Source organism: Alosa sapidissima, chromosome 18 (assembly GCF_018492685.1).
Source record: "Alosa sapidissima isolate fAloSap1 chromosome 18, fAloSap1.pri, whole genome shotgun sequence".
Taxonomy (NCBI): Eukaryota; Metazoa; Chordata; class Actinopteri; order Clupeiformes; family Clupeidae; genus Alosa; species Alosa sapidissima.
The window spans coordinates 32,092,374-32,110,000 of record NC_055974.1 but is presented as its reverse complement, the minus strand read 5'-3'; positions in this window follow the sequence as shown (position 1 = coordinate 32,110,000).

The following is a 17,627-nucleotide window of genomic DNA, read 5'->3' as shown; positions in this document are numbered from 1 at the left end:
AAGAGATCGAAATTACGTTTCTCTCTATCCCACGGTGAAGACAAGACATATTTTACCAATTTAAGTCCACAGACAAACATAACATTCAAGTAAACAAAAAAGTAAGTAAATAAGAGGGCACATATAATAATGAAAAAAATAAGAGCAGCAAAATTTGGTTTAAATTGTGCATAGACAGTCAATAAAATACTAGTGCAAAGTCAGGCCAATAAAAGGCTTGGGTAGTTCTGTTTGACCTAAGTAAGAAAGAAAGTGACATAGTGGTGCAAGTTATGTAAGAGCAGCAGAAGTGTTGTGTTTTCAGGACAACAACAACAAGTTGTAAAGTGTACAAGTGTGCAAGTGTGCAAGTGGAGTAGTGCAGGCGGCCATTGTGGGTCCAATGTCCAGGATGTTATGTAGCTGAGGGTGGAGGGGGGAGAGGAGGGAGAGAGTTCAGCATCCTTACAGCTTGGTGTATGAAGCTGTTGGTGAGTCTGGTAGTGCGGGAGCGCAGGCTTCTGTACCTCTTCCCAGAGGGCAGTAGATCGAACAGATTGTGAGCGGGGTGACTTGCATCACTCACAATTTTGGTCGCCTTGCGGGTGAGGTGGGTGGTGTAAATGTCCTTCAGGGAGGGGAGTGAAGCACCAATAATCCTTCCAGCTGTGTTCACTATGCGCTGCAGGGCTTTCCTGTTGTATTCAGTGCAGCTTCCGCCCCACACAGCGATACAGCTGGAGAGGATGCTCTCAATGGCGCCTCGGTAGAATGTGGTCATGATGGCTGGTGGAGCACTTGCTCGCCTGAGTTTCCGCAGGAAGTACAGGCGGCGCTGAGCTCTCTTCGCCAGTGATGCAGTGTTGGTGGTCCAGGAGAGGTCTTCGCTGATGTGCACCCCCAGGAATTTGGTGCTGCTCGCTCTCTCCACCACAGCACCGTCGATGGTCAGTGGCAGGTGTTGGGTGTGACCTCTCCGGAAGTCAACAACAATCTCTTTTGTCTTGCTGACGTTCAGCAGGAGGTTGTTGTCCCTGCACCACGTGGTCAGATGGTCGACCTCCAACCTGTATTGAGTCTCTTCGCCCTTGGTGATGAGACCCACCAGAGTTGTGTCGTCAGCAAATTTCACTATGTGATTGTTGCTGTAGGTTGCAGTGCAGTCATGCGTCAGCAGGGTGAAGAGCAGTGGACTGAGCACGCAGCCTTGGGGGGCCCCTGTGCTCAGTGTGATGCTGCTTGAGGTATTGTTGCCAACACGTACTACTTGAGGCCTCTGACAGAGGAAGTCCAGTAGCCAGTTGCAGAGGTAGGTACTGAGTCCCAGTTTGTCAAGTTTGCAGATGAGTTGTTGTGGTATTATGGTGTTGAATGCAGAACTGAAGTCTATAAACAGCAATCTCACATATGAGTCTCTTTTTTCCAGGTGGGTGAGGGCTGGGTGGAGGGCAGAGCAGATTGCATCCTCTGTAGACCGCTTGGCTCGGTATGCAAACTGGAAGGGGTCCAGGGTGGGGGGGAGAATGGATTTGATATGTGACATGACAAGCCGCTCAAAGCACTTCATGATGATGGGTGTCAGTGCCACAGGGCGGTAGTCATTGAAGCAGGATGGAGCAGTTTTCTTCGGCACAGGTATGATGGTGGCAGCTTTGAAACATGATGGGACGATGGCTTGCTTCAGGGAAGTGTTAAAGATGTCTGTGAAGACATCCTTAAGCTCCCCTGCGCAGTCCTTCAGCGCACGACCTGGGATGTTGTCTGGACCTGTTGCCTTACGGGTGTTGATAGCAGCAAGTGTCCTCTTCACGCTGTCGGCAGAGAGGCACAGGGGCTGCTCATGTAGAGGGGGATGGGTCTTCTGTGGGCAGGTGCTGTTTTGTGCTTCAAAGCGAGCAAAGAAGCGGTTCAGGTTGTTGAGCAGAGGGATGTTGCTCTCACAGCTCTGTGGCGCGGGCTTGTAGTCCGTGAGGGCCTGAATGCCCTGCCATAGGCTTTGTGCGTTCCTGCTGTCTTTGAAGTGGGTGGTTATCTTGAGAGTGTATTCCTTTTTTGCTTCCTTGATGCCACGGGACAGGTTGGCTCTCGCTGTTCTCATGCCAGCTTCATCCCCAGCTCTGTAGGCTTTGTCTCTGGCCCTCAGCAGCCTGAGGACATCCCCTGTCAGCCATGGCTTCCAGTTGGCCCGAGTGATGATGTCTTTTGTGTGGGTCACATCATCGATGCACTTGGTGATGTAAGAGGTTACAGTGTCTGTATACTCCTCTATGTCTGTCCGGTTGTTGTAAATTCATGAATGCACACCAGCGCACGTCCATGCAAAACATTACAAATTGCACGATTACAATGGGAAACATAATTAGAATAAAGATATTACGAAATATTGTACATCTCATGATGAGTAGTTATCATTTGCAAATTGGTAATGACGGTTAAAAGTGATTAGGGGAGAGGCGAGAGACACGTATGGAGCACAGCTGAAGACGCACTGTCACGAGATATAAGCAACTCCTCTGCAGGATAAATGTTGTTTTATTCAGTCATTTGAGCAATTTTAGGGTAAGTGTTGCTTTTTCCAGCCTATGTTTTCGATGGTAACCCATTGTCAGTCAATAGTGAAAGTAACTGCATATAACTGTTTTTGTTGACTGACACCTTGGTGAAGTTAGTTTCACTTTGCCAATGAGTTCAAATAATAGAGGAGTGCAAATGCGTGAAGGCTATGCTAGGTTTTAGTAAAGCATGGTTTAGGAATGACTATTCCATACGGTCTCGCAAGTAGCCTCTTTCAAATGCGCCGTTGAATGTCAAATTACCGATGCATTTATTTGACATATCGCGCTTTGCGCCGTTAAAGGGAATGACAGATGTAATTCTCATTGGTTTAAAATGATGTTACGCCCCAAACACACCCATATGACTGATTAAAAAACCTAGGAACACCTTGTTGCGCCATGCGCTCCACGTTTGATAACGAAACCGCTCCCAATGTGAACTTGACATCCTACTAAATTTGACACACACACATCTCCACAGTCTAAATGTGCACACACACACACACACATCTCTACAGTCTAAATGTGCACACACACACACACACATCTCCAGAGTCTAAATGTGCACACACACACACATCTCCAGAGTCTAAATGTGCACACACACACGTGTCCACAGTCTAAATGTGCACACACACACACACACACACACACATCTCCAGAGTCTAAATGTGCACACACACACGTGTCCACAGTCTAAATGTGCACACACACACACACACACACATGTCCACAGTCTAAATGTGCACACACACACACACACACATGTCCACAGTCTAAATGTGCGCACACACACACACACACACATGTCCACAGTCTAAATGTGCACACACACACACACCGAGCTGTAGAGTAAAAGGGTACAACACACACAATATGCCAGTGAAGTTTGAGACACTGTAGCATTAGTCCTGTAGGCTGTTTGTGTACAGAGGATGTGCTGGGCTGGGGATGGTGTGTGTGTGTGCGTGTGTGTGAGGCCCCTTTGCGGCTGGGGACACACACACCAACACCCTCACCTCTAATCGTAGGTGTGAAGAGGTCCTGTGTCGGAGCTCCTCTCACGTGTGTGTTTCTCACACACACACACACAGTCGCTGTATATCATCAGAAAGACATAAAAAAAAACACTTTGACTGTTAAATTGATAGATGTGTGTGTGTGTGGTTGTTAAATTGATAGATTGATAGATATAGATATTGATTACTAATTGGTGAAAGAATGTGAGTCTCTTTCTGGGTGAGTGTGTGTGTGGTGTGTGTGAGTGTGTCTGTGTGAGTGTGTGTACACAAGGCATTTGTTTATGGTTATTCAGCTGCCTGTGCCTCTGTCAAAGCACATTTCTAGATCAGTACACACACACTACACACACACACACACTACACACACACACACAGTCATTTAATCTTTTTTTCCTCCTTTTGCTTCTCTTCTTTTCTCTCTCCTCTCTATCTCCCCCCTCTCTATCCCTTTCTCTCTCCCCCTCCCTCTCTATCCCCCTCTCTCCTCTCTCTCCCCCTCCCCCTCTCTCCTCTCTCTCTCCCCTCCCTCTCTATCCCCCTCTCTCTCCCCCCCTCCCTCTCTATCTCTCAATTTCAATGGAGCTCAATGAAGCAGTGTTGCCAAAGCAAACATATCACAAAACAACACAAATACAATATCTGTTTTTAATAAAACAGCAAACAAATAAAAAAAATATAATAAAAAGAGAGAATAATACATTAAACGTATAATGATACAGTCGTACTATATATACTTTCCTGTATATTTATGTGCTATCATGGGTATTGATTATTGATATAAAGCAAAGTCACAATGTGGGTCACTCACTTCCTCGATTTATGACACTGGTTGGTACTGTGCCGCTAAGCTTTACACAACTTGTGTGCTTGTTTTACCTGTGTAATATTCATTACATTTAGATCATATTTTGCTTTTAGGTATCGAAAAGGATCACTCTCTGGGTGATTTTGTCTTTGTAGAAGGGCACTATAATGACACACATTGGTGTTGGAAAAAAGTAAATGATAATAAAATGTGGATGTTCTTTTCTGTATATCAGTTAAAAGAGGAGTTCTGGCCTGCAAGCAAGATTTGATGCATGTCTGTGTACTCCCAGGATGTTTTTGCAGATTTCAAGATGAAAGGCTCCGGCCGTGGCGCGACTGGCTGGGGCACCTGCACCGTACGCCGGCGACCCGGATTCGATTCCCGCCCCGACTCACTGTCCTGTCTTGAAGGCATTAAAAGGACAAAAAATATACTTAAAAAAAAGAATTCAAGATGTATATTTCAATTGGGTTTTTGTCCCATGCATGGTAATTTAATTGGTACTTAGTGCCCTAAATCTCACTCCCATACAAAATAATGGGCTTGATGACCGAGTTAAAAATGTTCAGCCACAATCTAACTGGAGGGTTGAATTGGTATACCGATTTTTTTATTGTGTAGTAGGCTTTACGTGCTTTATCGGTTAAATCTTTTATTGCCGAATGAAAACTTCCTGATGATGAAATTGTCAGGCCCAAGTAATTATAGTTTGTCACCTGACAGAGCTTATCTCCCCCAAGGGTGAAGTCGTTCTTGCTCCCTTTAGAGCGAGCTTTTTTCTGAAATATCATTACCTTGGATTTATCACTGTTTATTGGGAGGTTCCAGGTTTGAGAATCATTTTCGAGAATTGAAAGGCTTTCTTGTAAACCCTCCTCACTTGGTGATAGCAGTAGCAAGTCATCGGCAAATAAGAGGCATTTAATTGCCCTCCCCTGACCTGGATGTTCAGATTTTTCGATGTCTGTTGCGAGATCATTAATATGATTTACTGTAAATGGCGTTGGGCTTAGACTGCAGCCTTGTCAAACTCCTTTAGCCTGTTCAAAGTATTTTGTTCTTTTGTCATGGACTTTCACACAACACCTATTGTTGTTGTACATATCTCTGATGATGTCATACGTTTTCCTCCAATGCCATTTTCAATTAGTTTTAATAAGAGACCATCATGCCAAACTGAATCAAAGGCCTTTCTGAAATCAACAAAGCAACCAAATATTTTCCCTTTGTTTTTATTGTGTACATACTTATCTATAAGTGTTTGTATTGTGTACATACTTATCTATAAGTGTTTGTGTACATACTTATCTATAAGTGTTTTTATGTGTACATACTTATCTATAAGTGTTTGTATTGTGTACATACTTATCTATAAGTGTTTGTATTGTGTACATACTTATCTATAAGTGTTTGTGTACATACTTATCTATAAGTGTTTGTATTGTGTACATACTTATCTATAAGTGTTTGTAAAGTATATAAATGGTCTACAACGCTGTTGCTGAGATGAGAGCAGTAGGTGAACCTACCCAGAGAGTCACCCCTTGAGTAGGCTTTTACATAGTTGGGACTGTTAGCTATGAAGAGACCTTGAGTAGGCTTTTACATAGTTGGACTGTTAGCTATGAAGAGACCTACTGTAGGCTTTTACATAGTTGGACTGTTAGCTATGAAGAGACCTACTGTAGGCTTTTACATAGTTGGACTGTTAGCTATGAAGAGACCTACTGTAGGCTTTTACATAGTTGGACTGTTAGCTATGAAGAGACCTTGAGTAGGCTTTTACATAGTTGGACTGTTAGCTATGAAGAGACCTACTGTAGGCTTTTACATAGTTGGACTGTTAGCTATGAAGAGACCTACTGTAGGCTTTTACATAGTTGGAGTAACCGTTTGCCATTTTTGTTTACAATACTGTCATTGCTCTGGCGTGGTTTTTCAAGATGAGTGATCTTATTCATTTGGGATCTTTAACAGAAGGGATACAGAGTTCCCTATAACCCTATATATGGGAATGAATTGGCATACATGTCCTTCTCTACTCCATGTTTCTAGCACTATGATAATATCTTACCCATATATATATATAACTTTTTTAGTTTGCCAGAAATAGTAATGTTTTACTACTCACAATCAGAACACTGTTGGGATACAGGTGAACTGTCTATGGCAAGCCAAGTAGGACATTAACGTCTGTCAAAATAACGCCTCCACGTGTAGATATATTACTTCTTCAGGAGTAAAAAATAGACGCCTGGGCGTCAGATGTCATATTTTTACATGTGCCACACGCAAAACATATCGAAACCATGATCAAAACCCTTACCCCTTTACAGTCTACAGGTAAAACATTAGTTTAGTTTTGCAACAACAAAGAAATGTCCATAAATCTGTTGCACCCTAGGACCCCCCCTCCCCCCAATCAAGTTTTTTTTCTCCCAACCCTCTAGGTTTTTTGGAGGGAATTTCATAGAGGTATGGACGATATCGCACAATAGACAACGACTTAGGTAGCTGCAAGATCATTTTAATCGTATCTTGGACACACAGTCACATTACCAGCATGGATGAGGATCAAGTAGATAATACCAGGAATGTGGTTGAGCGGTAAGTTTTGTCTGTTTATGTGACTGATTCCTTCGGCTAGATGCTAGCATATGGTATGAATCCAAGGCTTTGCTGGTCTTCCAAAAGCTAACCAATGCAGTACTGCTTATTTAGCCTCACTCTTTTAAAGAAAGCCCAGCCAAATACAATAGCCTAGAACTGTATTACTGTTTATTTAGCCTCAATAATTGTTTCAAAAATAGCCTAGCCAAATGCAATAGCTTAGAATAGCACTAACGTTAGTGCTAGCAAAAAAAAAAGGTTTGGGCTTCTACAACCCCATACGCTGACTGAGCCGCCTGGTGCTGTCTGGAATGTGAATATTTCACAACATTTGTCTTTCATTTTTTGTTATAAACAGCCTTGTCTGTACTTTGTCAAATGTTTTGTTTCATACAGCTTTGTCTGTTTCATGCAAGTAGCAACTCGATTTCCTGTTCATCCTTCTACTGCTTGCTGCTTGCAATAGCAAGTATCCTAACTAAGTTGCTAGCCCATGCATCCCTGTTTTGGAGATCGGTCTTGAACAGGAGTCCTAACGTGTCCGTCCGCACAAAATGAACCAAAACGTGTCTGCAAACTTAATAATCAAACTCAATTTACTACGCAGAAATATCACAATCTGACTTGCAACAGGCATGCCAGGTATCGTTAGTTGCACACACACGCAGAACAACTGCCTGGGACTGCAGCGTGCAGGGTTTGACATGCGGTTGTAAGATTACCCAAATGTTTGCATATTTGGCGGTTGTCAGATTACCCAAATGTTTGCATATTTGGTGTATAAACATGTCTTGCCCTTTTGTTTTAAGTTTTCAGGATTACCAATTCACTACTAATTTGCACCTATGCTCAAAGTAACGATTGTTTAGCATTCTTCCAATGTTGTATTTCCCCTTCTTTGTAAATAATTTCTTTCAGACTAGGGGACTTTCAGCGAAGGGTAGATCCACAACACAATTCAAGAACCACAAGCCAGTCATGCATTGAGGATGTGCACCCTCAGGCTGTGCTTTCTGACACACACACACACACTCAGGTAGTGTAGCCTGCTTGATGTGTTGTTCTCTCACACACACACACCACACAACTGGTCAGAATCCTTATGCAGAGGTTTTGGGCTCAAGAAGTGTGTTTGTTTACCAGACTGCAAATAACAATAATTTACTCATGTTTTTTTTGTTTTTTTTACTTTCATGCAGACCCAGATAGCAATTTTCATTTGGGCCGGATCCGCATAAAAGCCTTTAGATCCGCCTGTAGCGGACATATGGTATCTAACTGTGGGCCAGGTCTGCTCCTGATAGAGGTTTCAGCTCTGCTAGCAATGCTGTTTTATCACCGGTTTACTGATTTGTCCCAGGTCCTTTCCCTACTTCATTGTCAACTGGCTGCTAAAGAAAAAAAAGTATTTTGGAATGGCACAAATTTAGAAACCATGGGGGTGCACTATGTTCCCATGGCCACTTCATTTCTACAGTAAGGCTGGAAAAGAAGATATAGTTGGCTCAATATTGATCATATGTTAGTTTCATTATTTTTATTATTACCTAGCAGTGGTAAAAGTAGTCAATTGTTGTTTGTGTCAGATCTTACAGTGCTATGAGACAACATTGGTGCACTATGTTCCCATGGCCACTTCGTTTCTACTAACTTTTCAAGGTAGGCTATTTGCTTTTTATCTCTGTTGGTTTATTCAGACAACAACAAGCAGCCGAGCGATTGATAACTGAAAGGTTATATGCTATATATATATAGCAATATACTAGCTTAGCTTGAGCAAAACAGCCATCACAATAATTATTTTGGAAAAACAGTGATAACGCTAACAGGATCACTGATGATAAAAAACGACTTTACGAACTTTAGCCTGGGTGAACCTATAAACGAACCTGTTAGCAAATGTGTAGCAAACAGATTTTTCAGGATAATTAATTACCAATCACATTTCAAATGTCAAATAAAGCCGGCTGATATCTGATAAACGGGTCCGTACCACAAACAATAAGCGTCAGTCACACAGACTAACACACGGAACTGGGCCAGTCTGGGCCATTCCTCTGCCTTTTTTTTTCTTTTATTTAAACGGCGACGAAATTCTGAATTTCCAGAGTGTGTTACTCCACACTCAGCAATCGACTTGTCAGCCTGATCCCCTTTTCCTCGCCCAGTGTTATCTGCCTTCCTCTTAGCCCTTATTGGCACCAGATCCGTCAAACGGATCCAGACCAATTTTGGACTGATGTGCGTTTGGATGCCGGATCAGGTGCATTATGTATCCGTGCCGGACGTTGTGGTAGGTGTGGCCCAGTTCCGTCCCAGTGTATTTTTGCTATCTGGAGATGCTTCATCAATTGCAAAAATAAATGTCCCTTTCTCCATGTCTGAGACAGACTTCAGAAAGAAGGTGAAAGACACATTCCCAGACCTTCAGGATGGTGACTTTGAATTGTGTAGGGTAGACAGCTGGAGTAAAGTTCATCCGGTAGAAATAAGTTCTTTGTGTCCTTCAGTCATAAAGGCTTGTCCAGAACTTTCGAGGTATTCAGTGTACATACGATTCACAGTAAGCAGTGAGACATATGTGTATTTCGCAACACTTTTTGTCATGTGGGAGTACATACGGAGTGATGGGAGTACATACGATGGGAGTGATTGGGAGTACATACGTTGAGTTACGAAATCATGTCATTCGGATGTGTTTTGAGAAAGTTCGATTTTACCGTTTTTAGTCAAAACTCGTTAGCCTGGAAGTGACCGAGGCATGTCATTTCGCCGCGACAAAACGCTATTTTTATACCTCTTCTACAGTTCCAACAACATTACACTTATGTGGTAGTGAGTAGAGGGTCCCTAAAGCCAAACCGAAGTATCCCGAGGTCTTTATGTGGTCGGATAGAGAGTCCAGAATATATTTCATCAAGCCAGTACCTTTCCGGAAATGCTGCCATCTTCAGGGGGAAGTCCGTAGGAGTCGATTGCTGTGTGTGGAGTAACACGCTCTGGAAATTCACAATTTCGTCGTCGTTTCTTTCTTTTTTTTTCTTTTATTTAAACGGCGACGAAATTCTGAATTTCCAGAGTGTGTTACTCCACACTCAGCAATCGACTTGTCAGCCTGATCCCCTTTTCCTCGCCCAGTGTTATCTGCCTTCCTCTGCCGACTCCTCCTCTGCTGACTCCTCCTTCCTCTGCTGACGCCTCCTCTGCTGGTGATGTGCCATGCTGTGGGATTGCAGAGGGTGCTGTGCCATGCTGTGGGATTGCAGAGGGTGCTGTGCCATGCTGTGGGATGCTTTGTGAAAAATAAAAGGTTGCTTGGGACCTTGTTGTCTTCAGGTTCCATAATCAGCGATAAGGAATTGTGATACGCTCTCATGATGTTCTCTTTGATGAGCTGAGATTTTCTGGCAAAAATGCTGTTTTTAGGAGCTCATTGCTTCTGCTGCTGGTTGTCGAGCAGAATTCTAGAACTCTCTCTCTCTCTGTCCCCTCCCCCTCTTTTCCTCTCTCTCTCTCCCCCTCCCTATCTTCCTCTCTCTCTGTCCCCTCCCCCTTTCTGGTCATTTAATGTGGCATTAGTATCTTAATCCTCCTCAGTAATGAGTTCACTTTACTCATCTCCCAACACCACCCACATGTGTGTGTGTGTGTGTGTGTGTGTGTGTGTGTGAACGCTGATAGATGGCCTCTTCTTTTCCGCTTCCTTCCTCTATCCCCCTCTCTCTCTCCTCTATCCCCCTCTCTCCCTCTCCCTCCTCTCTCTCTCTCCCTCCTCTCTCACTCTGTCTTCCTCTCCTTCTGGCTGGAAGTGTCTGTTTAAAGAGGTTGAACAAACTTGAGATGAGCTGTGAATTAAACGCCACTGATTATAAAACCACATCCCCCACTCTCTCTCTCTCTCTCTCTCACACACAGTATAAACGCCACTGATTATAAAACCACATCCCCCACTGATTATAAAACCACATCCCCCACTCTCTCTCTCTCTCTCTCACACACACACAGTATAATTAATGGGTGCAATGGCCATCACACATATGTACATTCACACACACAGAGGTGTAACAAGGGCATCACACACACACAGAGGTGTAACAAGGGCATCACACACACACACACATATATTAATTAAAGGCGGAGGTGAGAGGCCCCTGGGGCAGCTGTTATGTAGTGTGATAAGAAATTAATAATGTTATTCCACCATTACTAAGACTCAGTACACACACACACACTGGGCCATCGCCACGCACAGGAAGTAAACACACACGTACACACACACACATTAGCGTCCAGCAGTATTCAAACCCACGCAATTGAGAGTTGTCAAGGGAGAGTGGTGTGTATGTCTATGGAGTTTGTGTGTGTGCAGGGTGGGGTGGTTGGGTATGTGTGTGTGTGCCAGTGCATTTGTGTGTGTGTGTGTGCGAGTTCATTTGTTTTCTAAGGCAGCTGTAGTCATTGGGCATTGGCAGCTCTGTTAATTAAATTGCAAAGTAGACAATTCCGTCAGAGGAACAGGCGGCACCAATCAATGACAGAAACTGTGTGTGTGTGTGTGTGTGTGTCCCATCAAAGGGACAGGCAGCACTAATCAATGACAGTAACACTGTGATTAAACAATAAGTCAATTGATTAACTAGGCTTTGTGGGGGGGTGCTTTTGAATATGTGTGTTTTGTTTAGGGGTGCTGGGTTGTTTAGGGGAGGTGTATTTCCCTCATCGTTTCCTGGTGGTTTGGTAATGAGCGTGTTGAATATGTGTGTATTTCCATGTGTGTATCGTTTCCCTAACCTGACCCGCTTAGCTCCGCCTAGCTTCACTCACATCCATCTGGGACCTCTTCCATTGAGAGTGATTTCTCCAACCAACTTTATGGTTTAGCCAATCAGGACGCAGGGCGGGAGTTTCATAGATGTGACATAGCGTAGAAGCGACTGTGAGTCTGTTATTAGCGTCACGGGTTGGCTTCGATGTGAGTGGTTGAAGTAGCACGTCAATAGATGACGGACAAGTGGCTTATTCAATCAAATGCAAGCATTTTTTGATTAGGCCCAGCCTTCTGAAGCAACACTTCAATGGATCGGTTCCAGATGGATGAGTGGAGCTAGGCGGAGCGAAATTCATCTGGCTATTGCCAGGTTATCGTTTCCCTGGTTGTTTAGGGGTGCTGGGTCGTTTCCCTGGTTGTTTGGTGATGAGCGTGTCTGATGAAGTGAGACAACAGATGTTGAATGCTAAACGCACACACATGCACAAGCATGTGCATACACACAGACACACACAGAGTCCATACATACACACACACACACAGATGGGCACACAGACGCACAAGCATGTGCATACACACAGACACACACAGAGTCCATACATACACACACACTCACAGTCCTTTCACATCTGCGCTTCTCAGCAGCAATGTGATAAGAACACTTGGGGCCGTTAGTGGATGACTCATAGGCTACAGGCTAACTTCAACATTCATGCTAAATGAAACACACAGGCTAACATACGTTCAGGCTTATATCAATATTTAAGGTAACCAGAACACACAGGCTAACACACATTCAGGCTTATCTCAATATTTAAGGTAACCAGAACACACAGGCTAACACACATTCAGGCTTATATCAATATTTAAGGTAACCAGAACACACAGGCTAACACACATTCAGGCTTATCTCAATATTTAAGGTAACCATACATTTAGCAGGGCTCCTGACTCACTGGTTGCACTGATGCGCTTAACTGTTTTATCTTGAATTTCCCCTTGGGAATCAATTAAGTATCTATCTATCTATTTAGGTGCACCAACACAAAATCTAGGTACACCCAAATTTTTCATTGCGGCTCCTTTGACAAGGTCCCCTTGTTATCGCTCTCAATATACATCCCATGTCTGAGCTGTTGTCAGCGCATGGACCGGGAATGACAGTATTGATTTGATTTTGGGCCCCAACACCTTGACGCCATCAGTAATATTGAATACTGTGATCATTCACTTCAGTGGCGATCCTAGTCTCTGCTCGACCCTCCACACACACATGGAAAAAGATGGCTTGTCATATGTTTGTATTTCATATTTTGGAATTCATAAACTATATATATTTCGTTAATAATGTATAGTATTGTATGATCTGCATACTTACTAATAGCTAAACATATTTAGTAATTTGAATACTTCATATTGATTTTTTTAAATATTACAGTTGTCTTCAATGTTATTACAGTGGTGGTGTGTAGGTCTAATTAGTGCCTGTCACTTTAAAAAGAACGTCAAAGTAATTAGATTTCATTCTCATGGTTTTAGGCTAGAGGAAAATAGTCCTGCATTGTCCCAGGATATATGGATGCAATTTATTATGTTTTCTGTCATTTGATAAAATAAATGTTCAAAAAACTAACAAGTCAAAAAAAAAATACTCATGGGATCATAGAAGAGATACGTGTATTGCAATGTCAATTTCTATGGTTTTGTTGAAATCATCACTACGTTATAGACATGACGCGTGAGCTGACAGTTACCTAGAAGGAACTCTCTCAAGATGTAAACGTTAGCTGCATGCGTGTGAGTAGAAGACACATAGGCTACGGGAAGTGCACGACTGTCATTCTTAAAAGTAGGATATTGATACTAATACAATAGGTATTGTGAGGTTTCAAATTTCAGGGTATTGCGATACTTTTACTAGTCAAAGGAGAACAAACGCTTAGTTCGTGGAGAGACAGCAGATGCGAGGAAAATCTAGGCGCTCAACTTTATGACATTAGGTGCACCAGTGTGACCCAGGATTAAAAATTTTGGTCGCACTCTGGAGCCCTGTTTAGGCTAATATAAGTATTTATGCTAACAAAAACACAGGCTAATGGACATCCAGGCTAATATACACACAGGCTAACGTACACACAGACTAAAACGCACAGGCTAACGTACACACAGGCTAAAGTACACACAGGCTAAATTATACACAGGCTAACGTACACATAGACTAAAATGCACAGGCTAACGTACACACAGACTAAAATGTACAGGCTAACGTACACACAGGCTAAAACACAAACAGGCTAACGTTCACACAGGCTAACATACACACAGGCTAAAACGCTCTCCCTGCTGTCTCAGCCCTGTCTGTCAAGAGTTTGCGCTAATCTTGCCCTGACTGACTGTGGGTGAAAGTGTGTGTTTGAGAGTGAGCGAGTCTGTGTGTGTGTCTTTGTGTGAGTCTCTCGGTGTGTGTATGTGTTTGTCTAAGTTAACTGGCTATCTAAATTGGATGAGAGCTGCAGATAAACTATGGCTTGACCCTGAAGCAGAAGCAGCAGTCAGGCTGATCTCTCATGTGCGCACACACACACTGAGACTGACAGGCTCACTCCCTATGTCACACTGGGAATGAAGTAGATGAGGCGCACAAACACACACACAGACACACACACACGCACGGACACACATACCCACAATAGCTGACTGGCACACTCACTGATTGCCTGTGATCCCCCCCCAACACACACACACACAACCTTGTAAACAACACACACCCCATTTACTGCTGTCTCTGCAAAACAGTTAAATGTTGGGGGTTGAGATTGGAGTTCCTCTGCGGCACCTTTAAGCAACAAAACAGACAATAAAACTTGCGATACCCTGAAATTCGTCTAGGCTATATATATATATCAGAGGTGATTGCTCTAAGACTACAGGGGAAGCTCAGCCTCCTCTAAAATATCACGGAAAATCGCATCAAATAACACTATTACATTAGCTTCTAGCCTACAATTCCAACTAGAACATGCTGAAAACATGTTCATCTTCATTTCTAGTTTGTTCAGCAATAAGGTTTTGCCGGTCATTTATTGTGATTTCGCACCCGTAATACATTGCTGTGATGACAGAATCAACAAAAAAACATGCAAAAACCCCATAGACGCTCGGCTTCACTGGACTTTCAATGGCACTACAGAGTGGGCTGATCTCAGTGCAGAAAAGCTATATGTTTATTGGACAAGCGCCACAAAATCGGAATTTCCATTATGCCATGCCAACTCTATTGCCTACTGTTTGGCTATTCTGGGTTTTGGGATCTTTTTTGCCCTCAAAGAACAATATAGCACCTTCATGATATTAATTTAATAATCTTATCAGAGCTTCCCCTGTTAGTGCAGCAGGTTAAGTCCATATTCCAGGACAATCGTTCACTTTGATACAAGCACCACAATTGGCATGAATAATCACTAGAACCTACTCTTACATTAGCCACCTGAAAATCCAACATGGCGGCCATTTTTCAAGATGGCCGCCACATCAAATGTAAGAAAAACATTTTTGTTGTAGAACTTTAATGGCTGGGCATCAATTTGTATGTTTAACATGGCAAAATAAATGGTGCAAAGAAAGAAATCTATTTCAAGGCTAGTTTCCAAGATGGCGGCCAGAAATAGTTGGACTGCACTCGAATATAATTTATTCTCTTTCTCGAATATCGATCAAGGCCATACTTCTTGTTGGAATTATCCGGAGTAAAATGCACTTTAGATCCATTTACAGATGATTGGGAGTACATACGTTGAGTTGACATCCAAATCATGTCATTCGGATGTGTTTTGAGAAAGTTTGATGTTACCGTTTTTAGTCAAAACTCGTTAGCCTGGAAGTGACCAGGCATGTAATTTCGCCGCTACAAAACGCTATTTTTATACCTCTTCTACAGTTCCAAACAACATTATACTTACGTGGTAGTGAGTAGAGGGTCCCTAAAGCCAAACCGAAGTATCCCAAGGTCTTTATGTGGTCGGATAGAGAGTCCAGAATGAATTTCATCAAGCCAGTACCTTTCCGGAAATGTTGCCATCTTTGCTGCAATCTTCAGGGGAAAGTCCGTAGGAGTCGATTGCTGAGTGTGGAGTAACACGCTCTGGAAATTCACAATTTCGTCGCCTTTTTTTTTTTTTTTTTTTGCAGCTGCTACCCCGATGAGATCTGATCTGAATGTGCCTAAGCTCTTTCTTTTATGCTCTCAGGGGCCTGGGAGACGTTCCAATCACCAGGAACGTCACCAGGCCCCTTTTAGCCAATCAGACCGTTTTGGGACTTGAGATATTGGTGGAAAACCCTTCTCGTCTAAACATTTAAAAAATGTGTGTTGCTAGGCAGAATACATGTGACCAGGTCCTATGTGTAATCTGTTTTCCATGTGTTTATTTGGTTTTATGTGTACTTTCACTTTTGGTTCTGTCTCCTTTTCTTGTAAACCCCTCCATATCTCCTAACCCCTATCTGGTTTTACTTTCACTCTTAGTCTCTGACAGTTCAGTCCCATGACTTCCAGCAAATGTTGCATAACAAGTTCACAAACAACATTCTTTTGATAAATGGAATCATTTCTAATAAACCAATACATGCAAGCAAAATGCCTTAATAAAATCACAACCACACAGGTAATAAAAGATATAAGTTGGCATAATTGCCTGGAATGATAATAATAACCAAGAACCCTGGACGCCCAGATCAAGTGACAGAAAGACCAATTACTCGTTAAAAACGAGTGGTTAAATCCATTTGTTGAAAACAAGTGGCTGGGACCCGAAACGGATTTTGTCCCCAAAGTGGCTAATATATATGTATTTCAACCCGTCACTCTGAACATGAAGTTAAATAAAACTCCATGTTTATGGCACCGAGGCACTAGGCACTGGTGCTAAAGCGAAGTTGTGTAACAACTCCAGTCTAAACCGTCACTCATCTACTCCCCCATTCGGGCGTATGGCTCTTATACAAACCCTATTTTATGATTATATGGTGTATATATGGCCCTTTCTGGCCTTTATGCATAACCCCCCCCCCTCTGTTACTCGCAACGTCATCCCCCTATTCCTCCGGATTCCTCTGGGCATTCACGCAGTGCGCTTCACCGAGGGGACGGGCCGCCATGCTCTGCCTTCGGTTGCCCCTGCTGGCCAATAGGGTCGTACCCGTCCTTGAGCACTGACTGCGCCACACACCTGCCTGACCACTGGGCAGGCCAGGTCCGACATACGGTAAGTTGGAGCGAGGTGAGCACTTCTAGTAGCAAGCTTTGGTTACATCTATCCAGTTTTGGATGGCCTTGCAGTTGAGGGCTAATCCTCCACAAATCTTAAATTACCGTCTACGAATAGCGAAGCACTAGCATTAGCATTTAGAAGATATAAAATTGAATCAGGATTACTTAAGGCGACTTATTCGTACCAGGTCACAGCCCATAACTCTACTCCTTTTACTCTGTCACCCGGGCGTGCAGGCATGTGTCTTGTGAGTTACCCATCAGTGTTGTGTATTCGACTCGTACAGTGCAGTGTTGTCTACTCGTACATGACCGGGGGAGGAAACTCCCGCTCCTCCTCCAGCATTCGATCCACAAACTCCTCTTCCATTATTCGCTCCACACTAGTTTGCACAAGGAGGATTCTCTCACTTTCATCCCACTCGCCCCAGGGCATCATTACATTTTGGACCACTAATTGTCTAGCAACCATCTTGGAGCAAACCTTTCCACAACATTGAGTAATACAGCAAAACATTCCTACCACTAAGGCCGCTCCCAGAAATGCTACAATCTTACCCCCCCATGACCCAAAGGTGTCCGTTAGCCACCGGGTTACAGGGGCAAAGATTCCTGA